Source organism: Protopterus annectens, chromosome 16.part0 (genome assembly GCF_019279795.1).
Source record: "Protopterus annectens isolate FY-2018-M chromosome 16.part0, PAN1.0, whole genome shotgun sequence".
In the NCBI taxonomy this organism is placed as follows: domain Eukaryota; kingdom Metazoa; phylum Chordata; order Ceratodontiformes; family Protopteridae; genus Protopterus; species Protopterus annectens.
Window position 1 is genome coordinate 366,488,388 of NC_056750.1, and position 27,864 is coordinate 366,516,251.

The 27,864-nt window shown below is 44.7% G+C and overlaps 1 protein-coding gene across 1 annotated transcript in view; it reads left to right on the forward strand.

The window, feature by feature from the left end:
• The window catches only part of WDR5 (WD repeat domain 5), a 1,892,625-nt gene that overhangs the window by 323,626 nt on the left and 1,541,135 nt on the right, over positions 1-27,864 (forward strand). The gene's annotated exons all lie outside the window — the stretch shown is intronic.

The window sequence follows — 27,864 nt, forward strand, 5'->3', positions numbered from 1 at the left end:
TGAACTCCTGTACTGCTCTCTGTCTCAAGCATTTTCCTTTGTAAAATTGAAGAAGATTTCATAGGTAGGTACTAGGCTATCTGCCCGAAGGCATTTATAAGCCTAGCCGGAATGTGTTTGCTTTCGCCACCCCCTTAGATTAGTTCCCTGTGCTTCTGTCCAGCAGAGCCATTCAAGTGATCCCTAGGGTAAACTTTGTTTCCCATCCACTCGTCAAGGTTTCTCTTGAAGAGGGTTAGCAAGGAGTTCTGCCTAATGTAGATTGGAATCTTGTTCCAGAGCTTGGGAAGTCTCTGGGACAGGAATCTGTCCTTCCAGCACGTCCTATTTATCATTGTGGTAAGGTTTAGATCCCTGGAGCGTGTGGCTCGAGGGGATATGGTTTTCTTTAGGTGGAGCATGTCCATCAATTCTGGGTTGGACATGGCCTTGTATGTCAGGCAGAGATCACCTCTGAGTAGGCGGTATGCAACCGAGTACAGCTGGAGTTACTTCAGTCGAGCTGCATAGGGCATCTGTTTGAGGCCAGTGATCCTCTTGGTGAGGAACTTCTGTGGCTTTTCCAGTTGTTGCAGTTGTCTTGTAAGGTCCATCCCAAATGTGGCATTGTACTCTATGATGGGTCTGATGAGTGATGCGTCGAGGGGCCCAATGGTTTTGACACCAGGTATCTGTCTCCGTGAGAACCTTTTGGAGGATGTCTGCGTCAGCCGGAGAGTCAATTAATTATAGCCCCTAGTTTGCAGTCGTCTGTGAACCTTGTCAGCCATAGTCCTCCTGTGCTTGCCTGTACCTCTGAGAAGTATATGCCGAACAGGAGGGGTCCTAGGACTGAGCCCTGGGGAACGCCACTTGTAACCAGTTTAGAGACAGACCTAGCTCCCGCAACTCTTACCATGTGGGTTCTGTCTGTGAGCCAGTTGGCAACCCATCTCATGACGTAGGGGCTTATGTTCAGGCTAGTGGGCTTGTCTATAATACCTGAGTAGGGAATGGTGTCGAAGGCCTTTGCGAGGTCTAGGTAGGCTGTGTGGACCACCTTTCCCTCGTTTATAGCCTTGGTAACTGTTTCAAAGAAGTCCTCCAGGTTTAGGAGGCATGATCAGCCCTTAACGAAGCCGAACTGGGTAGGGTCCAGTGTTTGGAGGTTTCCAGTGTCTCTGTTAATGAGATCCATGATGATGCGCTCCATAGCTTTGCAGACCAAGCTAGTCAGGCTTATAGGACGATAGTTCCCGGAGCCTGTTATGGGCTCCACCTTTGTGGAGCGGAATAACTGTTGCTGTGTGCCACTCTGTGGGTACGTAGCCTGTGGAGAGGCTGAGTTTAAACGGTGTGCATAGGTGAGGGGTTAGTTCATCGCGGAGCTCGTGTAGGACGCAGTCTGGGACACTGTCCGGTCCCATTGATGCTGTGTTTTTGGCTTTGGAGAGGGCTGTTTTAACCTGAGTGTCTGTGATTTCAGGGGCACTACATTCTTCTGGTGTAGTTATGGGCCCTTTTGGGGGGTGAGAGGAATGTGAAGTTTGCACTGAACCTGTCTGCCAGGATGTTGGCTATATCGGTCGGTTGTGTGCATTTTGTGCCATTCTGCACTAACTCCAAGCAGGTCTGAGATTTTGCCACTTAGATTTGTGACATAGCTAAAGAATGCCTTGTGGTAATCTTTGGAGTCCATGGCAATTTTTCTTTCGAAGCTAGTCTTGGATGATTTTATGAGGGAATGTAGTTTCTTGCTGATATTGATCAGGAATGTCTTCCCTTCTTGGGATTTTATTCCTTTCTGTACTAGTTTCCTCCTCCTATTGTATAGCTTGATTGTGGCAGGGGTCCACCAGACTTGTTTCCTTTTCTTGGAGGAGTGAGTCTTGGTATTGTTTGGGATAGCACGATCCATGCATTCTTGTAGGTGCCCATAGAGTGCATTAGTAAAGGATTTTGCAGCTTGGACAGCATTATCCTTTAGCATGGGGGCTTTGAAACTTCCCACCTCGGTCTTAAGTAATGTGAAGTTTGCTTTTGAAAAGTTTTTCAAGGTGGTGGCGGAATGTGGATATCCAGAGTGATTAGTTTATGGTGAGATCTAACTAGCGACGGGTTGACCTGTGTGGAACACCGGTCGCCCATGTTGGTGATGACCAGGTCCAATATGTTGTCACCTCTGGTGGGGGTGTTCACCAGTTTATCCAGGGCATTTGAGTTTATAAATTCTAGGAAATGTTGGGCAAGGGAGTTCGTACTTGAGTAGTTCTCCCAGTTAATGTTTGGGTAATTGAAATCACCCAGTATCAGGGTGTTTGGTAGGACCTTTATGTTTCCAGGAATGCTGAGTGAGGGTACTGGGGCATGGTGGGTGATCTGTAGCAAGCTATAATTTGAATAGCAGTTTTGGCCATTGTTGTTTGCACGTGGCTGATGTCTGAAGCATCGTGCTGTGCCACTAACCTGGAGGTATGAGTATCCTTGATGAATATGGATACTTCCCCGCCTTTTGTATTTCGATCTGGGTTTTGTGGCCAAAATGTATGGCATGAGTTGTAGCCTGGTAGTGCTGGGGTACTCTCTGGAGCCTTTAAGCAGGCTTATGTTACTGCACATATATTGATTCTCTCCATACTGAGGAGTGCCGCGAGTGGATGCATTTTGAGGTTTAGACTTCTGGCATTGAGCAGCATTGCCCTTAGTTTTTTGTTACTTATGCTATTTACGGCAGTGGGTTTGTCTTTTGAGCCTTGCCTAAAAAAGGCACTGTGGGGGTGGTAAGAGCCTTTGCCAGTATTCGAAAGCCTAAGGGTGGCAGGTGCAAGCATTCTCTAGCGAAGCAGCGTGGCTTGTTGAGCATGTCATCACAGGATGACAGACACTGGATCCCCTTTGAATGACACCAGAAGCTTAGCCAATTGTTGAAATTGATAATTTGTTCTCTATACCATGGTATCATTCTTGGTGAGGACAGGATGCTACTCGGGGTCAGGGTCATACCGGCCTGGGCTACGTGATCAGAGAGCTCCTCCATGTCTCTTCATGTAGTCCAGGGAGGTACGGCTCAACAGTAACCTTCTCCTTGTTCAGCCTAGTGAGTGGGACGTCAGTGTGCCTGACTATAGAGTCACCTATTACTAGTGTGTTAGGTATGTTATTTTGCCTTAAGGGCTGTGATTGTGTGGCACACTGGTTTTGTGAAGTATGTGTTTCATGGTTTGTTGGAGGGTGGAGGTTGCTTGGATGTCTGCTTTGGAGGTCTCTGTTGCTTTTGCAGATTTTTATTTAGAACCTCCGAGTATGTTTTTGTGTATTTGTGTGTTTTTTGCCAGTGCTGGGTTCATAGGTCTATGTGAAACTGGTGGTGTGATGCAAGTAATTCCCTTCTCCTCTTGACTGCCTGGATCAGTTTTGGGTTGAGAGAGCTTAGCCTCCAGTTTGGCTGTATAATTGCATCTCTTGCATGTATTAATGTTTGGTGGAGGTGGAATGAGGAGAGGGGTTGTCTGTGTACGTGAGGCAATTGTAACATTGCCTCAAAATGCCCAGATTCACCAGTTGGACTGGAGAGTACACCTGAAACTGCCCTTTGAACATGCCTGGATAGGTACAGTGAACTGTTTTACTGATTGGCTGGTAAGGTTGAATAGAGAGCTTTGCCCTTTTCTACAGTGTGGGGGGGGGGGGGTCTAGTGCTTAGGTTTATTGGTGCTTGCTATGAGTTTTGAGCAAGTGCCGGGATGAGAAGTGAATGATTTGAGTGCTTAAGTTGAAAGTTTGTCTAGTTCCAAGGGAAAAATTGAGGAGTACACTGTGTGGAGCCGGGAATAGTTATACCCTAGCTAACTGGCGCTGCCCGATATGCAAAACCTTGCAAATGCGGGATTTATAGCAGGGAAATGAAAGAGAAATTAGCCCAAAATGGCCAATAAACTACTCCTTTCTGGGCTGAAACCACTCCTTCAGGGACAGATAGGCTGCTCAAAGCTCCCTCTCGCACAGTGAACAGAGAAACTTCCTTCTATCCATGTAAGGTATGGGCAAACACAGAAACTTCTAACAGCCCTGAATTCAGCACTAACCTGAAAACTGGACTAAACCAGCTTAGAAAGGCAGGAAAACAAGTATATTTTTTTTTTGTTTTTATTTTCAGAAAATAAAGCAGTTACAATCAAAAAAATTCTTTAAATGCCCAGAAATGACTGACACTTGTGTGTAGCCTACAACAGTTAAACAGGTAATTTAAACACAAAAATGACTTTATTAAATTGCAGGCAGTAAAATAAGTACAATATGTAGATGAAACAAGCTTTTTAAATCACAGAAACTGTAGAAAATCGGCATTTTAGGCGGAATTGGCTAAAGGCAGCAAAAAAAAAAAAAATGCAGAAAAATGATACTTAATCACTCCAAAGTCTCTCTCTTGTCTCTCTGCTGCTGTAGAACTCTGCAGGGCACCATGCAGGAGCTTGCGGAGCTGGATACTCACTGGCGTAGTCTCTATACATGCTTTATCAGAAGAACAAGAAGCTGAGTTCCCTTCTGTTTGATATTTCACTTTTTGTTGGGCAGTTTTGTATTTCCTCCTCAGCATGTTCTGCATCAAAAAATGACTGGCCCTCTAGGAAAAAATATTCTGGAGACAGTTGGATACAGCAGCTTGAATCTCATACTTTATTTTCAGCATTCTTTGATTGCTGGAATAAATGTGCTTCCTGTTTTGCCTAATGTACACTGAATAATCATTTTCCACAAACACTACTGTCTCCAACTTTTAGTATGTTGCATTTCTGCCACAGTTTTGTCAGAATCCACTTTCTCCTTGTAGGATTGCATGTTTAATATTAGAGGTCTTTTCTGCTTTCTCATGACCACGTTTGGAGCACATAAAATCACCTTTGCCTTACAGAAATAGATTTATACCAGGTATTTCCAAATGGATGTGTGGTCATATGTAATAGGCCATTGCTGCTGACTGCTTAAGTGGTGGACTGTAGTAGCTACTGCTTAAACATGAAATGTGCTGCTGCTATAATCAGGTAATAAGCTGCAACTGAATGTCTGGCAAATAGGCCTCACAGACCTGTCTGACCATTGGCAAAGGCTGCTACATGCTAGGAAAGAATGAAGGATAGACTCGTAGATTGAATCAGGTTTAAACCCCTACCCCCAACCAGTAAAATTACTCCTGCATTTGCAGAATAGCAAGGTGTGCAGGGGGTAGGTTGTCAAAATGATCTAAATGGAGGTTTAGGTGGACAAAGCTCATTTTGTAACATTTCAGATAAGAGTGTATTCTTGACAAAAGCACAGTTAACACAGAAATTTCACCAGGACAGAACTAGTTTTCAAACAAGCTCTGGGATGGAAGAACCCCCCCCCCACCACCACCACCACCAAGAAAGGGTAAATAAAGTGGATGGGAGGAAGAAGTAAAAGGAAGATTACTGTCATGGTGGGTTAACTGGCATTGTAAAAAGAGTGGTAGGGAGCCATATGACATAGAAGCAGCTTAGGTTGATGCTGACACATGAAGAACATGGATGGCTAGGTATCCACTTAGGAGGCCTATATTACATGGATGTGTGTATGGGCTGTTCAATAGCAGATAAAGCATTTGTATACTTGCACTGGTAACAAATAGGAGGCAGACAGACAAACAGCATAGTGCATTACCAGGATGACTAAGTGGGGAAGATAATTCACATCAGTGGCAATAGATAGCCAAGCTTTGAGAGAATATGCATGCAGGGACCAGACATTGCTCTGGCAGATGTGAAGTTTGAAGCCCATTTATCAGAATAATTCTTAATTGAAATAGTATGTGCTCTTTCAGTTAACACCTCCTGCTGTGAACATTCAGTCTATATTTACTTATTTGTGCTTTCATGAAATGAGTGGTATGTTCCTTTCTCTTTCTGTGGTACACCAGAAAATCTTGAATTTGGCTAACTCCTCTAATTCTACCATTTTTTTAAATGTTTCTTCTTAAACAGTCTCATACTCAGTCTTTTAATTTTTGCAATGTTATCGGCTCATCTGATTATCTGTTTAAAGTTTCTTCACTTTTTTGTTTGAATTGATATACCTACCCATTTAATGTTTCTTTTATTGTAATCAGCTCTGAGAATATTTGACTTATTTTTTTTGTCTAGATTACTAGAAGTCATATCTTGCACCAAAGCTGGAGCTTTCACTGCTTTCTGCTGAACAAAAGCAGAATTCTTTTCAGCCATTTTTCTTACCTTTTGTTGCTTTTTTTATTTATTTATTTATGTATTTTTTTTAAGATCTCTAAATTTCTTCTTTGCTGGTATCCAGGCAGCAGAATTACGAGGCAGTAATAGAAATTTACCCAAAAAGACAAATTCACTGGCTCTCTTTTTGGAGTTACTTTAAATCAGGCTATCCAGATGTTCTTCGTGTTTCACTGTTGCAGTTGTCACATTTGGGTAATCTGCTGGCAGGTTGCCCTCAGTCGGCCTGGATATCAAAGTCTTGGGTCCTGCGTCTGTTGCTGTCTCTTCTTCCATGTCATCAGGGCTATAAAACAGGCAGCCGACGCCATTTTCTTTAGTCTTTCTTGCCCGAAGCAGAAGCAGTTCGCAAGTGCCGGTCAGCCGACTCCTGAAATTTTCGAATTCGAGTTTCAGAACCGAAGTCTTCACTTAAAGCTAAGTACCCCATTAGGGAAACTTTTTCTTGCTCCATACCGATGTCAATAAAAGTGAATAATTGCATTACTTGTGGGAAGCAAATACCTCATAAGGATTTCCATTTGTACTGTATTCCTTGCCTAGGCCCAGATCATAACATGCCTTGCTGTCGATTTTGTGCTAGATTTAACCATCGCACTATTAAGCGTCAGTATATCTTTGTTTCAGAATATTCTGGAAACAGATTTAACTACCCTGAAATGTCATCAGATAGCAATCCGACTACCAGAGTTCACAAAAAATGCAAAGTAAAGGACAGAGACAGACTGTAGAGGTCCAAAACCGACGACAAACCTTCCCCTATGGCAGTTGCCAGTTCACTGATACTCAGTGAGGTGCTTTCGCAGTCCCTGATACCCACTACTTTCGAGTCGTAGGCCTCTACCGAGACCCATGTGGAGTCCAGCACACAGTGAGATTCTCTAAGTATTGTACCCGCGGATGTGTCTCCCTTGGATGGGTACGGAGCCGCTGAGCAGGCACCGGCCTCTGAGGGTGTCTTCAGGCCTCAGCATTTCTATATAAAACCGACACCAGCTTCAAAATCAAAGACAAAACCAACTTCAAAAGCTAAAAAAAGATGCATGAGCCACGTGCTCAGGCCTCTATGCCCAAAAAACAAATTATCAAAATGGCTGAAGACCTAATTACTTTGATCAGGGGTTCCCAACCCCCTCCTGATAAGAGGCCAAGGCAAGACACTGATTATGAATCTTCAGATCAGGTTTCTATTTCTTCTGATGATGAATTTTCTGTACCACCCTATGAGGAGTCTGATGCTGTGGAATCCATCCTATCTGCATCTCTTCCTGAAGATTATTCCTTTGGAGAAACCTTGCATACTTTGCGGGAGCATTTTCATTGGAAGAGTCAAGATTTCTCAGAATCAAAAAAGAGGCTTAAGGATTTCCTTCTCCCCCAGTATAGGCCTTTAGCCATACCTCCTGTCTTAGACATTGTTGATGTGTTTTTTGGAGTCAAGTATGACTCTAGACTCCTTACTTCCGACAATTAGCAAGCCAGACCGATATTAGTGTTCCTGATTCACACAAATTTTTATTTAAAAACCCTGCTGCTGACCCTGAAACTATCTCACAGGGTCCCAAAGGTGTAAAGGCCTCAACAGCTAAAAATCCTACCCCCTCTGATAGAGATTCCAGGGCACTGGATAAAAGATAACATTCCCGGGTGCAAGCTTGAATACAACTGCCCAGATGGCTTTCCTCATGCCAGACAAACAAAGGCAACTGACTATTTACTTCAAACAGATGGCAACAAAAGCCCATTTATCTGCAAGACAAATTCTGCAGGCTTTGGGGTTCATGGCATCTTACATTCTACTGATTCCATATGCAAGACTGCATATGAGGAAACTACAGTGGTACCTAAAAAGTTTATGGACTCAACATTGTCACAGTCTGGAAACCATGATTCCTCTCATTCCCTGCCTACAACAGGAGTTTATTTGATGGGCAGAGATATGTCACCACAACATGGAACGGTCTTTCACTCTACCCCGTGCCAGCCAAACCTTAACTACAGAAGCGTCAGATTATGCATATCCAGTTTACCAATCAGCTGTTCCAGAAATTTACAAAAGTGTTTATTCATGTTACCAGTAGACCTGAGTGCCCTCAATCAAGTGGCTTAGCTGAACATGCAGTACAAAGTGCAAAGCAATTACTTGAGAGGTGAAAGCATGACAATATTGATGTTTCTTGAATTTGCTTGACCTCAGAAATATACCCTGTTGCAATTTACTTGGCTAACCTGCTCAGAGACTTCTGTCTAGGCAAACCAGAACAACCTTGCCTATCAGTTCCAGTTTGTTGGTGCCCTGTGCTAAAAACACTAGAGCAATCAAAGCCCAACTATTCAAAAAGTGTTCATCCCAGAAATCGTACTATGATAAAACAAGCAGATTTCTTTGTCTTTGGAAAGGAGGAGAGAGAGAGGATGCAAACGGCGGAAGGTTTTGATCACATTGGTCAAGTGAGAGGTGTATGTGCTGAGCTGAGATCTTACCTAATAGAATCTGATGGTATAGAATACAGGAGTATTTGCAGGCGTCTTCTTCCAGTGTCTGAATCAATATCCGTGTCATACCTGTGATACAGACTCTGGATCTCAGAGCAACCCAGACAAGGATCCTGTTGGACATGTCTCAGTACCTTATCCTGCTCCTGATGTCCCAAATGTCCCTGAAGTTGAATATTCACCAATAAATTCCTGTTGCTAAACCCAGTCCTAATTTTTGTCACATGAGCAGGTCGTATTTCCGGACCTAGTGTAAAATGCAGAGCAACCTGGACATGATTGTTTTACATTTAATTCATAGGTTCATAGGTTTATACTAGGCTATCTGCCCTAAGGCATTTATAAGCCTAGCCCAAATTTTTGTGGCTTACGCCACCCCTTATATGAAAAAATACTGTGCCCATTAGTTTGTTGTGCCTCTGTCCAGCAGTGACACAGAGATGATTCCCGGGGTAAACCTACGATCTCCCATCCACAGGTCTAGATTTCTCTTGAACAGAGTCAGCGAGGTGCTCTGCCTCACGTGGACCAGGATTTTATTCCACAGCATAGGGAGTCTCTGAGTGATAAATCTATCCCTCCAGTACGTCCTATTTATATCCGTGCTAAGGTTTAAGTCGCTTGCTCTAGTGGTTTTGGTGGATTTGGATTTTTTGAGGTGGAGCATGTCCATTAATTCCGGGTTGGACATGGCCTTGTATGTCAGGCACATGTCACCTCTGAGCAGACGGTATGCGACTGAATAGAGCTGGAGTTTCTTCAATCTGGCAGCATATGACAGATTTTGGAGTCCCTTTATCCTTTTGGTGAGGAACTTTTGGGGTTTCTCCAATTGCTGCAGATGTCGGGTGAGATACATCCCGAATGGGGCATTGTACTCGATCATTGGTCTGATAATTGAAGAGTACAGGGGAACAATGACCTCACTAGATCTGGATGTGAATCCCTTCATGATCAGGTGGGCAATGTAGAAGGTCTTTCTAACCACTTTAGCAACGTGAGTGTCAAAGAAAGGCCACTGTCAACCTGGGTCCCCAGGTCCCTGATAACCTCTTCTGTGCTTAGTGGATTGCCACCTATATGGTAGCTTGGGGTTACCTTGTTTTTCCCAAGGGTATGACTATACATTTTTGGCGTTTAACTTCAGGCCATGGCTCTGGCACCAGCTATCTGTTTCCGTGAGTCCCTTCTGAAGGATATCCGTGTCCGATGCACTTTCCACTATGGCCCAGTTTGCAGTCGCCTGCAAACTTTGTCAGCCAAAGTCCTCCCATGTTGGCCTGTACTTCTGAGAAGTAGATGCCAAACAATAGGGGCCAAGGACCGAGCCCTGTGGGACACCACTTGTGACCGGCTTGGAGTCTGACACAGCGCCAGCAACTCTAACCCTGTGGGTTCTGTCCTTAAGCCAGTTTGCAACCCATCTTGTGACATATGGGTTTACATTTAAGCTGGTAAGTTTTTCTACAATACCGAGTAGGGTATTGTGTCGAAAGCCTTTGCAAGGTCAAGGTAGGCTGTATGGACTGCCTTTCCCTCATCAATGGCCTTGGTGACTGTTTCGAAGAAGTCAACCACGTTCAAAAGGCATGATCTTCCCTTGACAAAGCCAAACTGGGTCGGGTCCAATGTCTGCAAGTCCCCTATATCTTTGTTTATGAGCTCCATTATGATCCTCTCCATAGCTTTGCAGACTAGACTTGTTAAGCTTATGGGCGTAATTACCAGGGTCTGTAGAGGCGCGCCTTTGTGGAGTGGGACCACAGTTGCCGTACGCCACTCCTTGGGCACGTATCCTGTGGTAAGGCTGAGATTAAACAGCTGCCTTATGTGCAGGTTTAATTCCTCATTTAGCTCGTATAGCACACAACCGGGGACACCATCCGGTCCCATTGATGCTGTGTTTTTAGCTTTAGAGAGAGCAGCTTTCACCTGCGCATTTGAGATGTCCGGGAGGCTACACTCGGCTGGGATAGTTATCTCTCCTTTGGGGGGGGAGAGGGGGGTGAAGTTTGCACTGAACCTGTCTGCCAGTATGTTGGCAATGTCTGTGGGTTCAGTGATTTTTGTATCATTTTGGACTAATTCTGAGCATATCTGGGAGTTTCCACCCAGGTTCCTAACATAGCTGAAAAAGGCCTTATGGATTGTCCTTTGAATCCATGGCAATTTTTCTCTCAAAATTGGCCTTAGTTGATTTTGAGTGCTCGTATTTTTTTACTAATAATGATCAGGGGTGACTTCCCTTTTATGGATTTTGTTCTATCATGTAATAGCTTTCTCCTCTTATTGTAAAGTTTGTTAATGGCTGGGGTCCACCAGACTGGACGTTTGCCCTTTGTGGAAAGAGTCTTGGTTTTATTTGGGATTGCCTGATCCATGCAGTCCTGGAGGTGTTCATAGAAGGCATTTGTAAGGGCTTCCGCAGCTTGGGTTGTGGTTTCCTCTGGCTCAGGGGCCTTGAAGGATACCACACCAGTCTTGAGTAGTGTAAAGTTTGCTTTAGAGAAGTTCTTCACTATGGTCTTTTTTGTTTGGGGTGGGGGCGGGATGTGGATTTCCAGTGAGATTAGTTTATGATCAGATCTCACCAATGAGGGATATACTTCGAGTGTGGAGCATTTTGTCCCCATATTTGTGACAATGAGATCTAGTATATTTTCTCCTCGTGGGAACAGTGACTAGCTGTTCCATGGCATTTGAATTTATGAACTCCAGGAACCGTTGGGCTAGAAAGTTAAGGCTTGAGTAATGTTCCCAGTCTATATTCGGGTAGTTGAAGTCACCCAATATGATGGTGTTTGGAGATGTATTTATACCCTCCAGTGTCTTCAGGAAGGCTGTGTGGGGTTCCTGAGTTTGAGAGGGTGGCCTGTAGCATGCTACAATTTGTAGAGCAGTTTTGCCTATGGTTAGTTGCACCTGGATGGTTTCCGAAGCTTCGTGTGTTGCCACCAACCTGGAGGTGTGGGTATCCTTTATGAATATGGATACACCCCCTCCTTTTGTGGTGTGGTCCGGGTTTTGGGGCCGGAACGCATGACATGAGGTAAAACCTAATAGTGCCGGGGTGCTCTCAGTAGCCTTGAACCAGGTTTCAGTTACAGCACAGACATTGATGTTCTCCATACTGAGAAGGGCCTCGAGTGCGTGCATTTTGAGATTTAGACTTCTGGCATTGAGCAGCATTACCCTCAGTTTCTTCCCATTTTGTTTTTAGGCGGTAGGTTTAGAATTTGAGCCTTGCCTAAAAAGGCACTATGGGGTGGCAAGAGCCTTAGCCAATATCCGGAATCCCTGGGTGACAGGTGCAAGCCGTCCCTTGAGCAGCGTGGCTTGTCAAGCATGTCATCCCAGGCAGACAGACACTGGATCCCTTTGAATGACACCAGACATTAAGCCAATTGTTAAAGCTGATCATCTTGTCTCTATATTGTGGCATCATTCTTGGTGAAGGAAGGATACTGCTCAGGGTTAGGGTCATACCTGCCTGGGCTACATAATCAGAGAGCTCCTCTGTCTCTTTTCATGTAGTCCAGGGAGGTACGTCTCAGGTCGTTCACACCAGTATGGACAATGACTGTGTCATATTTGTACTTGCCGTGGAGTGACCCGAGTGCTTGTGTTATGTGGCGGATTCTAGCGCCCGATGGGCAGCTTACTGTGACCCTCTCCTTGTTCAGCCTGGTGAGTGGGACGTCAGTGTGTCTGACTATGGAGTCACCTATGACAAGTATGTTTGGTGTTGTATTTGGCCTTAAGGGCTGTGACTGCTTTGCACACTGCTTTTGTGGTTTATGTGTTGCTTGTGGGGTGTCTTGAGGTAGCAGTTGTTTGGGTGTCTGCTTTGGAGGCCTCTGCTGTTTAGGTAAATTTTTACTCAGAGCCTTCAAGTATGTCTTTGTGTGTTTATGTGTTTGATTCAGTGGAGTGGTAGCATTATGTGAGGCTGGTTTTGTGGTGTGTGTAGTTGCCTTCTCCTACTGTCTGGTCTTGCCAGTCCTGAGTTAAGAGAGCTCAGCCTCCAGTTTGGCTAAATAGCTGCATCTCTCGCAAGTATTTGTGTTATGTGGGAGGAGGAGAGGGTTGTCTGTGTACATGAGGCAGTTATAACATTGCCTCAAGATTCCCAGATTCACCAGCTGGACCGGAGAGGAGATTGACAACTGACCTTTGGACATGCTAGAATAATATTGGGAAATCCTTAATTGAAAACAATGGCCAGTGGGGAGTGAGGGTGTAGTGCTTTTAATTTTTAGTGCTGACTTATATAATTGCTTTAGTGAGCAAGTGCCAGGTAACTTGAGTGCAATGTGTTACAAGTAACTAAATGCAAAAACGACAAACAGTAACTTTCTTTCAAGTGAAACAAGGAAATAAGTACAGTAAGCAATGCAGATATCACTAGTGATCCACAGAAGTGCTGAAAAGTTGCGTATTAGGTGGAATTAGCTTCCAGGGAAATAACAAGCAAACAAACAACAAGCATATAAACAAAGCTAGATTCAGCAGGCCTGGATCTAGTCTATGCTAGAGCAAACAAGGTGTACCAATTTCAGTAAGATACAGTTCAAATATTCAGGCACTATAAACCTTTAACCAGAAATTCCCAGCTCAGAAGGGCAGAGTCCAGCCTCTTCTCCCACAAGAGTGCAGACCACAAACCTTCTTAATGTAAAATAACTGGCCTGAAGCCCAAGTGCCTAAACCAGAACTAATACACTTGGACACTGGGCTCTCAATCAGCAGTTCCCAACTTAGAAGGATGAAAGCTACCTGTCCTGCCACCACAGTGCTTGCCACAAACCTTCCTAATGTAAAACAACTGGTCTGAAGCCCAAGTGCTTAATCCAAAAGACTTGAATGATAGCTACACTTTAATCAAGTTACAACCAAGCAGTAATAAATACCATTGAATACTTTAGAGAATGTCTGGATTAGTGCTCAAGTTACACAAACAAAGCTAGATCCAGCAGGCCCGAATCCAGTCTATGCCGCAGCAAACAAGGCGCACCAACTTCAGTAAGAAACAGTTCAGATATGCATGCACTATAAGCCTTTAACCAGAAATTCCCAGCTCAGAAGGGCAGAGTCCAGCCTCTCCTCCCACAAGAGTGCAGACCACGAACCCTCTTAATGTAAAATAACTGGCTTGAAAGCCCAAGTGCTTAAACCAGAATTAATACACTTTTAGAATAACAGACACTAAGCCCTCAATCAGCAGTTCTCAACCTAGAAGGGTGTAAGCTACCTGTTCTGCCACAACAGTGCAGACCACAAACCCTCTCAGTGCAAAACAACTAACTGGTCCGAAGCCCAAGTGTTTAAACCAAAAGGCTTAGAATGAGTTACACCAAGCAGTAATAAATACAATTGAGTATTTTGAGATGATGCAAAAGTAAAAAGAAGTAGGTATAAACACAAGTACAGTAAAAGCAGATGAATTTTTTTTTTTTTTTTTTCTGAACAAGTGCTGAGATCAAAGAAACAGATTTGAGTGCTGAAACTAGAAAACTGGCTAGTTATAAGAAAAAAAAAACAAGCTAGAAGGCTTCCCTCAAACACAGAAGGGCTTGGGGGCTCAGAAGCCTACAAATAGTCTGTACCACTTAACAAGAAAGGCAGGAAATAAGCTAAATTTTTTTTTCTATTTCCCAGATGCTCTCTTTGTACACAGTAGGAGTGCCTGAAATCAGAATATGATCTCACTGCACTCAGTTGAGTGAGCAAATGAGATGGGCCCAGAGGCAGGCTGAGGGGCGGGCAGTTTCAATGCCACTAACTGAAGAGCAGAATAAGAGCAGAATAACTTCAGTTAAAAATTCCTTCAACACTCCTTCATACACAGTTTAAATCAAGTTAAATACTGTATTTTTTTTTTTTAAAAAGTGCAGATAAAGGTACTTAAATTCTCTTATACGTCCAGTTGAATATAACCAAGTTCTAGCTGGCCAAGCTGAGGTTTTAAAGCAGGAATTATTTCACATGCACCAGTTTAAATATGCAAGGACAGGAAATCAAAGAATGTGGCTACCCCACACCTGTAATTACTAGCAAATAACAAAATTCAGCCAACACTAGCTTCAGTTCAAGTTACTGAAGAGCAGAATAACTTCAGTTAAAAATTCCTTCAACACTCCTTCATACACAGTTTAAATCAAGTTAAATACTGTATTTTTTAAAAAAAAAAAGTGCAGATAAAGGTACTTAAATTCTCTTATACGTCCAGTTGAATATAACCAAGTTCTAGCTGGCCAAGCTGAGGTTTTAAAGCAGGAATTATTTCACATGCACCAGTTTAAATATGCAAGGACAGGAAATCAAAGAATGTGGCTACCCCCACATCTGTAATTACTAGCAAATAACAAAATTCAGCCAACACTAGCTTCAGTTCAAGTTACTGAAGAGCAGAATAACTTCAGATCTGAAGTAGGCAGACTTCATTCGTCTGCAACCTGTGGGTATCGGATCCGATCTCGGATCCGAGCCGGCAATTCAAAAGCTTAGGCTCCGAGCTCCTAGCTCCTCCCTCTTACCCATAACCCCTTGCCAAGCCCTGACTGACCTCAGATTTCGTTTGCCGCTTTTCAAGAAGCAACGGAATTCTAGAGCTCCTGGCGTGGTTTGAGGTAAGTGTAGTTTTTCTGACAGGAAAATTTTTCAAATTCTCTATTTTTGTTATTAATATAGTTAGAGTTGTGTGTGGTTAAGGCTTTCCTCCCTCTTTAGTTAATTTTTCTCGGGTTTTCGTAGTTTGTTTGTGTGTGTGTGTGTTTAGGCCTTAGGTGTAATGTCTGAAGCCCCTAAGGCTGTTTTTTCGAAATGTACCGAGTGTGGCCATAAGCTGTCCCCAGCGGATGGCCACACTCGGTGCGTTAAATGCTTGGGGGTTGAACACCTGTCTTCTGGTTGTACCATTTGTGCAGGGTTCAACCCCCGGGCTTTAAGGGAACGGAGGTCGAAGTTGGTGCTGGCGGGTCTTTCACCCCCAGATACTGCTTCGGCCTCTGCCCTCCAGTCAGCAACCTGTTGCTGTGAGTTCTCCCTCCGGCTGGGACTCAACCTCCCTTAAAGTTGCCGGAGGAAGGATTCTTCTAGGGAGAGACAGAAGGAGAGGCACAGGAGAAGCACCACAAGAGGAGAGCCGAAGCTTCCAGTTCGGCTCCTCCATCTGCGGGCTTCCCTGTGCCTTCTGGCTTTCCTACTCCTCGGCTCCACTCCCTCGGTTCTCTCCTGGACCCGAGGAGGAGGAGGCTAGCCCTTCCAGGAGGTCACCGAGGCGGCTCTTTAGGTCCGCTTGGTGGGCTCCTCTAGATCGAGCTTTTCTATGAGCGAAGCTGATATGGACCGGATGATGAGGAAATTCATCCAGGCCCAAATGCAAATGGGAGTGCTCCTAGCCCCCCCCCAACCGGGAGGGGCTTCGACCCCTTTTTCGCCCCCTTAGCTCCTTCTCCGACCCATACCACGGGTTCGGAGCTATCGGCGCCGTGCAGATTTGGATCCGGGGGTGGGTCGGATCCGATAGGTCGGCGCACTCGGATCCGTCCCATCCCTTGAGTGCTTGGTGCCGGACCCGACCTCTCGAGCCGAGGCGAGCCTCGGATCCGAGGGAGCTGGTGTGTCTACGGCACCATCCAGGTCGGAGCACACTGGTCTCGGATCCGGCGGTTTCGCTCCGACTCCGATCGCCGGATCCAGTGGGGTCGGCTCGGGCTTAGAGAAGCTGGCTCCCCTCGGCTTTCAACGTTATGGAAAGGGCACTGTCGAGGACATCCGGACCCCCGGTCCCTGCCACGGCTCCATCCCGCACTCCATTGCAGTTGAGCCAGGCCACACCAGCCGGTCCCAGGGACAGCCCGCCTCGATGTCCCAAGTGGTTCCCTTGGAACATCCATCTGCTGAAGAGTACTCCTCGGACAGCCCCCCCGATGAAGTACCTCGCCAGCGCAAGTGCAAGAGGAGGCACATGGACTCCCCTGAGTCCGTCACTGAAGACACGGACTTGGATGAAGGGGAAGGCTCCCCTAGGTCACCCCCTGAGGACGTCTCATTTGGAGACATCATGAAGATGTTAAGGATCAGGGGGGGGTGGTCTGCCCCCAAGGCTTCTTCGGACGAGTCTGTGTTCTTGGAGGCATTCGAGGCGGGCCCTTCTACCTCTTGGGTGTCCCCTCCTGCTGACCCCCTGGTAGATCTTATATCTATCAGGGCGTGGAAGGATCCGGACACCATTGAGCCTATCCCTAAGCGCCCGGACCGCATTCTTTCTCCTCCATCAGACCGCACCCACTGGAGTAAGGGTCCCCCAGTAGATGCCATGAAGATGGCTGCAGCCACGAAGAGGGAATTGGCCCAGGAGAGTCCCTCCGTCCATCCTCCGGGCAAGGAGTCCCGTTCGATGGATCGCATTGGGAAGCGAGTTTTTAGTTCAGCGACCTTCTCCTTGAGAGCTGAACTACATGGCACATGTCATTAGGATGCAGCGAGATCTGATTAAAGAATACGCTGCATCTCCCCCGGAGTCCATCTCGAGTGAGGATAAACAGGTTTACTCCACCCGAATGGCCACTCTCAGATCTGTATCCAATACATCTATGCGGCTGCTGTCTCATGCTACTGAGGGAGCCGCTAGAGCCAGCGGAGCAGGCCTTGTCATGAGGCGACAGGCCTGGCTCCGCCATTGTGATTTTGCTGAGCCCTTCAAGGCGACCTTCGCGAATGCCCCTTCGATGGTTCTGCCTTGTTTGGCAAGACTGTTCATGAGACATTAGTCCAGAGCGAAAAGGACGGAAGACGCTGTCTGCCGTCGGAGTCCGCTTCTCAGCTCCCCAGAGGTCCTTCTCTAAGAACCAAAAGGGACAGAAGAAGATGTGGTTCCGAAGTCGCAGCAGTCCCAACCTGCTCGGATAACCAGTCCTTCCGTGGCAGAGGAGGACGGGAGGTCGTCGTGCCAGAGGCAGGGGGGCTCCTGGCAATTTTGGGTCCAGAGAACCCTTCTCTGAGAGACCCACGCAGCAGCCCTGAAGGGTTGCCCGGCTGTCCGTCTCTGGAGGCAGTCGGGGCGGTTCGATGCACCTGACTTCTTGGGAGTCCATAACAACAGACAGTTGGGTGCTTCGACTTATATCCAGAGGATATTCAATACCCCTTATCAAGATTCCCAAATCTCGCAGCCTCCCAGATGTTCCACCCGACCAAAGGGAGGCGGCAGCTATCGAAATCGAGCAGCTGCTAGGAAAAAGAGCCATCCAGCGTCCCCCAGATCAAGCGGATTAGGGTTTTACTCCAGGTTCTTTTGGTGCCAAAGAAGACGGGGGACTTAAGACCAATTTTAGACCTTTCCCTGTTGAACCTGTCAGTAACCAAGCAAAAGTTCCGGATGGTCACCCTGCAATCTATACTTCCACTTTTGAGGGAGAACGACTGGATGTGTTCCATAGACCTCAAGGATGCGTACTACCACATTCGGATGGACAGACGATCCAGGAGGTTTCTTCGCTTCCGGCTGGGAGTCAGTCATTATCAGTTCAGGGTCCTCCCCTTTGGTCTCACCTCAGCCCCCAGGGTGTTTACCAAGGTGTTAGCGGTGGTAGCGGCCCACCTGAGGCTCCAGGGATTACAGGTCTTTCCGTACCTGGACGACTGGCTCCTGACGGCATCATCAAGGCATCTTCTGTGCTCAGCCAGGGATTACTTCCTTCAACTAGCACCAAGGCTGGGCATCACGATCAACTGGGAGAAATCTTTTCTGAATCCAACTCAAATTATAGATTTCATAGGAGGAAGACTAGACACCAGATCAATGCGAGCCTTCCTCACCTCAGACCGTATCGTCAGCCTGAGGTGTCATGTGACAGCAATCCTTCAACCATCTCCAACTGCAGCTTCTGTCCTGAGGGCCCTAGGTTCTATGGCGGCAGCTATCCCGCTTCTAATTCATGCCCGTTTATGCATGCGGGTTCTTCAATGGACCCTTCAAGTTCAGTGGTCTCCTCTTTGTTCGTCTCTAAACGCTCCGATTGCGGTCAGCAGAGCGTGCAGGGACTCCCTTCTGTGGTGGCTTCTTTCTCCGGAGCCCCTAGCAGGAAGACCTTTTTGCGCTGCATTTCCCCAAGCCACAGTGACCACGGACGCTTCTTGCCTCGGGTGGGGGGGGCATTCTGCGGGAAAGATTGTCCAAGGCACGTGGAATCCCACAGAGACGTCATTGCATATAAATGTCCTGGAAATGAGGGCGGTGCTCCTAGCGTTGCAAGCACTTCACCACGTTCTTCCTACAGGGACTATTGCGATTCAGACAGACAACATGTCCGTAGTCTGGTATATCAACAAGCAGGGAGGAACCAGGTCTTACCCCCTTTGTCGAGAGGCCATGAGAGTCTGGGAATGGGCAATTTCCACCAAACGCTTTCTGATAGCAACGCACATTCCGGGAAAGTCCAACATCCTTGCGGACAAGCTCAGTCGCACCATCCTTTCTCCACACGAGTGGTCCCTCAATCTTCAAGTAGCGAAGAAGATTTTTGCCGTTGGGGCAACCCTGTTGCGATCTTTTGCTTCTCCCTCAAACGCCAAATGCGACAATTTCTTCGCTCTGCTTCCCCACCAGGGAGTTCCCGAGGATGCTCTGGTGCATGCTTGGCCTCCCGGTCTCCTTTATGCCTACCCTCCACTTCCTCTGATGCAGAGGTTTCTGCAGAAAGCCAACAGTTTGGGGAGCAGAATGATTCTCATTGCCCCATTCTGGCCTCGACAACCTTGGTTCCCCTTCGTATGGTCTCACAAAATCAATCCACCATGGATTCTGGATCCAATTTCGATCTCATCTCTCACCCTCTGGGAATGCCAGTTCCCAATCTGCGGACCCTGAAGTTGACAGCTTGGCTGCTCCAATTCCAACCTTAATTAGGACTCCCGGTATCTCTTCACCGGTCAAAGCCATTTTGGTGGCTGCTCATAAACCTTCCACCAGACAGGTTTATCGGAGTAAATGGAAGAGGTTCTCTATATGGGCAGGACAGAGAACTGTGGATCCTTTTTCAGCACCTATCTCTGCGGTGCTAGATTTTCTAACAGATCTCTTTCATCAAGGGGCCAGTTCTTCCACGATTAAGGTACAATTGGCGGCTATCTCGCATTATCACATTGGCCAGGACACAGCTCCCCTTATGACAGCGAAATTATGCAAAACCTTTCTCAAAGGAGTTTTTGTTAAGGCCTCCAGTCAAGGAGGTTGTACCGCCTTGGGACTTGTCTTTAGTCCTGCAGGCCCTTACTGCTCCTCCCTTCGAGCCTGCAGCTTCTGCTGATTTAAAATACCTTTCCTGGAAGACTGCCTTTCTGGTAGCTATCACTTCAGCCAGAAGGGTGTCTGAGCTTCAGGCTCTATGTGTCAAACCGCCTTATCTTTCTTTCTTCCCTGATAGGGTGTGCCTCAGGACCAATCCATCTTTTCTTCCGAAAGTCTCTTCTGAATCCAATATTAACCAGTCAATCAATTTGCCTGTCTTTTTTCCCAAGTATTCAAACAAAGGAGAATACAAATTGCATTCATTGGATGTTCATAGACAATTACGTTTTTATATTAACAGGACAGCTGGCCACAGGAAATCAGATCAGCTGTTCGTCTCCTTTGCTAAATTTGCTCTGGGTAGAGCAGTGTCTAAAGTCACTCTATCTAAATGGATTGCTAATTGCATTCTGCAGGCATATGACACTTCAGGCAGACCTGCTCCTCAGAGGGTTACGGCTCATTCTACTAGGGCAGTTTCTACGTCAGCCGCCTTTAAGTCTCGTGTTTCGTTGGATAATATCTGCGCGGCAGCTACTTGGGCCTCGCCTCATACTTTTATTTCTCATTACAAGGTGAATGTTGTTTCTAGAGGAAGAGCATCCTTTGGCTCAGCGGTGCTCCGGAACATCCTTCCATGACGGCCGCCCAAGATTCAGGTAGCTAGGGACTCTGTCCCACAGGTTGCAGACGAATGAAGTCTGCCTACTTCAGATTTAGAAGTTATGTACTCACCATAACGTTCCATCTGAGTAGGTGACTTCATTCGGATGCAACCATCCCCCCCTCCATCCCCCTGACCTTTATAGAGCGAGTATTCATGCTGTTTTAGTATACTGTGGTCAGTATTTTGAGGCAAACTCAATCTGAGGTCAGTCAGGGCTTGGCAAGGGGTTATGGGTAAGAGGGAGGAGCTAGGAGCTCGGAGCCTAAGCTTTTGAATTGCCGGCTCGGATCCGATACCCACAGGTTGCATCCGAATGAAGTCACCTACTCAGATGGAACGTTATGGTGAGTACATAACTTCTAATTAAAAATTCCTTCAACACTCCTTCATACACAGTTTAAATCAAGTTAAGTACTGTATTTTTTTTAAAAAAAAGTGCAGATAAAGGTACTTAAATTCTCTTATACGTCCAGTTGAATATAACCAAGTTCTAGCTGGCCAAGCTGAGGTTTTAAAGCAGGAATTATTTCACATGCACCAGTTTAAATATGCAAGGACAGGAAATCAAAGAATGTGGCTACCCCCACACCTGTAATTACTAGCAAATAACAAAATTCAGCCAACACTAGCTTCAGTTCAAGTTACTGAAGAGCGGAATAACTTCAGTTAAAAATTCCTTCAACACTCCTTCATACACAGTTTAAATCAAGTTAAATACTGTATTTTTTTTAAAAAAGTGCAGATAAAGGTACTTAAATTCTCTTATACGTTCAGTTGAATATAACCAAGTTCTAGCTGGCCAAGCTGAGGTTTTAAAGCAGGAATTATTTCACATGCACCAGTTTAAATATGCAAGGACAGGAAATCAAAGAATGTGGCTACCCTCACACCTGTAATTACTAGCAAATAACAAAATTCAGCCAACACTAGCTTCAGTTAATTACATGAGTTATTTCTGTACAATTGCATGTCAAAGATTGTCATTACTGTGCATGGCATTTCTCCCAGGGAGGATGTAGATCAGTGTATGTGTTGTCTTTAAAAAGCATTTCACAGTGAGGGCACGTGCAGGCAGCAATGCCATTTTGAGTAAACAGCTAGAGTGTTAGAATGTGTGAGTGCAGTAGTCAGTCTTTTAGTTTACTAAGCCTGACTCCTGATGTGTTCGTACGTAATAAAGCTGCTTGAACAGACAGAGATGTTTGTCTATTTTATCCCGACTAGACAAGCCACAAAACCCTTCTGAGGTTACATGTTAACAGACAGACGACACCTACAAGGATGCTGCAGAAAAAATAAATACATATGTTCAAAACCTGGTATAAACACAACAAAAAAACAAGGCGGGGGGGGAGGGTTGTATGTGTGTGTGTAGGAAGTGACTACCGCATCATTGAAAATCCACGTCTGCAATTATGGTAAGTTTACTTACACAACTGTACTGCATTCCTTATGAGCACTGCTACAGTAACCTTAGCTAAATGGGTAGATTACCTTAGCTTACTACATTGAAAGGTAGAAGGGTCCAGGAGCCCCGAGAGTGGTTCTAGGAAAGCCTGATTTGGACCTAGAAAAGGAATCAAGCTTTGGATGCTTTGTAAAAGTATGTAGAGAGGACCGCGTTGCTACTTCTAGAATCCAACCCTTTCCAAAAGGCCAAAGATGAAGCTTATGCCCTGGTAGAGTGGCCCTTGAACCCACCTGGTATAGTTTTTTGTTGTGTGAGTGTAAGAAAAGGTAATAGTCTTTAAGACAACCGTTTGAAAATTGTCTGTTCTGGCACAGGTTGTCCCTTCTCACCTTGACAAAAAGTTAATAACTGATCCAAAGATCTTGAAGATTTAATTCTGTCAAGATGGTACCAGAGTTTTCTGTGTATACCCAAAGTATGTAATATCTTTTTTCCTTCATTTTTTGTTTCAGGAAACAAAATGAGGAGATGGATAGTTTGGCTTAAAAGTAAACTCTGGTACACCTAAAGTGTTAAGTTCTCAAAGAACCCTGTCTGTGTAAAATGAGGTTGAGTTCCAAGTTTTGTTTAATTCCATGTAAGGTCTTAAGTTTTGCCCAACTTCAGTTTCATAGTTTGTATGAGTAATAAACATCAGTCTGTCTGTAGCTGTTACTCTGATTACTGAAGCTTTGGAGAGTGCACTCAAAAGTGCATCTTTGGAGCCAGGTTCCCAATCTCATGCTCCCCGGAAGCCGCCATTTCTGTATGGTTGTGGGCTCCTGCAAGTGTGTGTACAAGAACCCAGCAGCTGATTCAGCTGCGTTATTGGGCAGGGAAGTATGCTGTGTGGCTTTTAACCAAAAATCCTTTCCCCAGTGACAAGGAAGGCAGAGTTCTTAATCAGATGAGTTTTTTTCTTCTGATAATTCTTATTGTTTAAAAAAAAAAATCTGTATTAAAATATTACTCAATGAGATAGGCAATCGTACATAATTATATTAACATAATCTTAGACATCACACACCATATTGACATAATTTTATTTGCAAACGTTATACATCATTTATAATCTACCCAGACCATGCCAAACATTATATACCTATTCAAATCCTGTCTTCTTTTATAACTTATTCATCCCCTGTATGTATTCCCACAATTCCTATTTTTTTCTTGTGTAATTTGCTCCTACTCTTTTCTAAAGATCCCAATTACTGTTGTTTTGTCTTACTGTATTCACTATTTCTACTACAGTTGGTTTAGACTTTGATTTCCATTTTCTAGTAATTGTGTGTTTTTTTTTTTTTTTTTTTTTTTTGACAGCCACCATAATTAGACTCAGCAAGGCCTTACTGTATCTAGGCAGTTTCATTTCTGTATCATAACTCGGAAAAAACATTTTCCTAGTTACACCAGTCTGCTCACTCAGTGTCTCTGTTATAGTCTGCAGGGAATTTTTTTTTAAATCTTTTTGACCTTCAAGACTCTGAATTGCAAGAATCATATATGCTCAAACTCCTGGGGGCTATCCCGTCCCAAAGTATGGCAAGATGGTAGAAATAGATAGCAGAGATGAAGTACTGCATCTTTGAAAACTATTCAGATTAGGTGTGTGTGTCAAATGTTACTGTGATGCACTGGATGCTTTGTACAGGGTGGTAGATGCAGTAGTAATTATAAGAGGGCATGCTTGGCTGAAGAGACCACTCCAGTAAAAAGTATGTGAGGATTAAGCCTCTTGATGCTCCAGTAGAAAAGGAGCCACTGTATGCCCCCCCCCCTCCAATTGAGCAGGTGTTTATAAACCTGTAGGAAAAGAGGAAGAGACACAAATTATTGGTTTCAATACATTGCTACATACAGTAGGAATTATTCCACTAATGTCTGGCCCTTCCACCAGGCACAGGATAACATAAAGCAACGAAAGGAAAAGAAAGGCTAGGTTAGAGGAAAATGGCAATATGACCAATAGGTAAGTGTTGAGAGCCATCAGGGCCAAGACTACTCAACAGAGCAACTATGATTTGAAAGAGCTCTTCCCCTTTTATCCCACCCCATGCCAAACCCTCCTACATCTATTTTTTTGAAAGAAAGAAAAGAGGTGTAATGAGGGGGGAATAACCCATGATGCTTGGGTTTTGCAAACCATGAGACAGCAGTAATTTCCAGTTCATAAAGCAACTGAGTTTTTTGAACATTCCTCTATTACATAAAGAATAAAGGCAGCTGGTCATACTAGTATTATGGATGTAGGCGTGTAAGATCCTGAGATTATGTTGCCACCAGTCTTAGCTAAAGGATTTTCGCACCTGTATTTCTGTTCTCCCTGTTGTTGGCTGTGGCCATTGCCTTCACATATTGACGTAAGTGCCCCATTAGAGAACATTCTTTCTCGAATTATTAAAATTAAGATTTGTTACTGTCAGCTTAGAGAGAGAAGTATGACCTGTGGCAGGCAGGTACCTTGCAAGGAACTCTACTCCCAGTTCTTATTTTGTCTAGAAGCTGAACATGATTACAGAAATTGTTATACCTGTTGTTCATTTGTCCCTAAAACCCAACAAACTCTCTAAGCATAGAAACTCAACATCTGAAGCACCTCAAGCTAATCAGAAGGACATAACCATGTACTTTTGACATCCAGCTTGCACCAGAGAAGTTGTTTAAGAAGGGTAGGGCCTGAACCTTCTGTTGCTCAATTTGATTTGTATGCACCCATTGAGATGCTGCAGGAAACCTGACTCCTTTTGATGCATTCTCCACTGTGACCCTACTGTAGGCCAGTATGGTGCCTGACTCTTGTACGTCTGAGACTGCTCATATTGATAGCATTGAGAAGGGAGAACCAAGGATGTTTGTTTGAGGGACAGAAGGGCGTTCTTCAAATCTTTGAGCAAAGAGGTGTGTAGAACTTTGAAGTCTGCCTGGAGCAATTTGGGCTTCAGTTAACCAGAGGGCATCTACCCTGTCAGCAGTGTAATTCCTGACCACATTTTCCAGTTCCGTACAAAGAGAATCTTGTTACAGCCTGGGAATATCTTAGTACCTTGGGTTGTATGGAATCCACAGTCATGATTGTCCCCTTTGTGAAACTTTCCATGAGAAAATTGTAGCGGTACCTGTGGAACAGTTAGTGCCAGCCAGTGTTCTATCCTTGTACAAGCTCCTATGGTGGATTCGACAGATGACCCTCTATTAGACGGTATGTTATGAAAAAAAAATAAACCTGACACCCAAGCACTTGGCTATACAGATTCTTCAGATGTCTCTTTGGAAAGCTGATTAAATTGAAACAAATAATTTGGGGTACTTGGAACTGAACTGTGGAGGGGGAATGGGGACAAAGTACTTTGACATCAAGGAACCGATGGTTGTTAACCATAAAAGCATTTAAACAGGTTTGGCAGCCAGGGTCCCTGCATTTTCTCACAGGCAATGCAGCACTTGTATGGAACATCAGCAAACAAGTTGGGGGGCCATTTTTACCTTTTAGTCATGCTGTCCATTGAAACTTGTTTAGCCTAGAAATCTGATATGACCTTTCAGGTATCTTAAGTCCCATCTCAGGTGAATGTACTGGCAGACCAGTTTTGCAGGCAAGAATCAGATTGCCATGAATGTATGCTGAACTCTTTATGTTGATCAGTCAAGTAGACCTTTTTGCTTCTGCACAAAACTGAGGAAAACATTGAAACAGTACATCAAGCCCTGGGGCCTTTGAGCAGATAGATGTCTTCTCAGTCATTTTGGGCAGGTCACTTCCTTTATGCCTTTCCTGCCATCTCTCTTCTCAAGGCAATTCAAAAATTACAGGAGGATAGAACATGCTGCTCCTTGGAACCCTTTTGGCCAAGGCAGCATCTTTTCTTTCCTACTGAGCATGAAATGGATGTGGCCTGTTCCACTGCCTCTGGTTGTTGCCCTCTTGTTCCAGAACACTCATGCTGCACAACCTGAAGATCTTCAGCCTGATATCATGGCTGTTTTAAAGCTTATTCCCTTAAGGTACATGTTTGCTGTGGATGTGCTCAGTTATGAACAAGCCTAAGAAACCATTTACAAGGAAATACCTAGCAAAGTATATGAGGTTCTTCCTTTAGTACTGAAGAGAGGCCTTGGATCTAAACCAGGAATCTGTGTTCATGGCCTTCGGGTACGTACTGGAACTCTATAGGTTAATGTTACCATGTGATTATATATGCATCTATTGTCTGCCTGCCTGCTCTGGGTACCCTGTTTATTCCTTCCTACCAGTAAAACAATTCCATAAAGAAGTTCTACATTTCAGACCATCCATTATGCATTGGTAAAATTGATACTTCCTCCATTTCTACCAGCAGCCACACACCCTTTAGATTCTTGACCTGGAAAGCAGACTTCCTAGTGGCCATACTTTCATCCATAAAGATTTCTGAATTGCAGACTGTAATATGCAAGCAGTTCTCTCCTGTCTTCCACAAAAGCAGGGTTATTCTCCATATCACTGCAACATTCATCTTTGCTGTAGTGACTAAAGTATTTCTCATTTGGGTAGTCAATATCTTGGTGTTTTACCTTTCCAGCAGAGCAAGGGGAAAATGTTCTATATACCCTAGATGTGCATAGGAAACTCAGATTTTACCTAGAATAGATTCAAGGGGTGGGACCCCAGTTGCCCATGGCCTTTGCAAAGGCTAAGTAGGTCTGAGAAGTTTCTCTAATTTGCTAGCATTTTCCATCTCGTTTTGTTGCTCTTTTCATGCAAAAGTTGCACCAGGACATCTTGGGTCACATTCTTGTATGACACTAGAACCAATCACAATGATACTTTGGAGCGTTCCAGGAGATCTTGGAAGCAGCAACCTTGTCATCTGTCCTATATTCTCCAAATATTACAACTTGCATGTGACCTCTCTTGGTTCTGGCAATGCTGCTGTGGGCATGCTGTAAAGGCTGTTAAAACCCGTCTCTTAACAGGGCCATCCACCTCACACTGTGTAAGTTTTGGGTATATCCCAACAGTTAACACTGTTGTGACAGTGAATAGTACAAAGAACATATTTCAGTTGTGAAGGAACTTGCTTTAATTGTATACGTTAAGAGTATGCCGCATTAATACTTTTTCTCAATTTTTGGTCTAGTTTATCTTTTTATCCTCAAATTCCTTTTTGCTAGGTCCTAAAAGATACCTTTCCTCTTCCGTTTTGCTTAGTGCTTGGAGAAGGAACTTTGAGGGTTCTGCTGCATGGGCTGTCTTCCTTGGAGACATTTGCCACCTCAAAGAATTATGCTTTGGGTTTTACCAGACCTATAATAATTCTAGGGCAAAAAAGTTCAGAGATGATGGAGATGAATGTCCCTCTTAAGCCACAAGATGCAACAGATCTGTTATACCACAGGTATCTTGAGGTCCTGGTGGGGAGGGCACCCTTCCTGGTGGGGGGTGGGGTGGGGGGGTCAAAAGCTGTGAAAGTCAAGCCTGACATTTATCTGCCTGCTGTGGAAGCCCCAAGAGTTAGCAGTACTATAGCAGAAACGTACTCAAAATCTACAACTTGATTTCCTCTGTGGCATTGCTTTTTGTCATGGTAATCTTGGAAGCACTTTATTTAATCTTTGAGCTCGTTCTATTAAAGCAGTGACTGAACCTTGGTGTTTTGGATAACATCTGTACATCTGCAGTTTTGGCTTCCTTGAATACAGCTGTGGGATTATTTTCTGACTGGGTTGCTGTCATCAA